We start from the raw sequence: 778 nt of genomic DNA on the forward strand, positions 1-778 counted from the left end.
TCGGTAAAATATTTTCACACAGACAAACACACATACATGCACTATTTTATTTTATATATATTACAAAATGAAACGTTTTTTATATAATTTAATTTTTTCTTGCAAGCACACAATTAAAACATTTTATTCTATCTCTTAGAAGAATGTTTTCTTTGAAAACAGTTTTTAATTCATTTTTATGATTGGAATTTGTTTTGGTCTGAATATAGATTTGAAATATCTTATGTTATTTTTATATATTCTAAAAAAACATTTTGTGCCTGACTAATTCTCATATGTTCAAACTAAAAAAATCCTCCAAGTGTACACAGTTGAAGAGGGACAGTTTTCCGATACACACAGCCCGTTTCAAATTTCAATACCGTAAATCGTCATTTAGTGGACCGTTCGTCTCTCAGCTATACTTGTTTTGTTCCCCCATACTTACCTTACGTAAGTCAGGCCCGGGCCCTTCGGGGCCTAGGCAACAAGTGTCAAGCAAAGGCCAGCAAAGGCCAGCAAAGGCCAGCAAAGACCTTGGTCAATGTAGGGCCAACTCTTTATACCAATTGTCACTATCCAGTTCCCCTAATCCCCGGGGAGTTGGTCCCCATTTCCCCTTCACTCCTCACATTAAAAATCGGCCTTGTGCCTAATTTGCTGGGTGACGGAGCAAATAAATACCTATACTTGTTTTGTTCCCCAGCTTCCAAGTGTGTTCAGACGTCATCACATAAAAAAATAAAATTTGAGAGAGGGGATTAAGAGGAATATTATTTTTAATTTGACAAATTTCTCA

The sequence above is a fragment of the Euprymna scolopes genome, chromosome 2 (assembly GCF_053919585.1).
Source record: "Euprymna scolopes isolate OS-2025 chromosome 2, ASM5391958v1, whole genome shotgun sequence".
Classification (NCBI taxonomy): Eukaryota; Metazoa; Mollusca; class Cephalopoda; order Sepiida; family Sepiolidae; genus Euprymna; species Euprymna scolopes.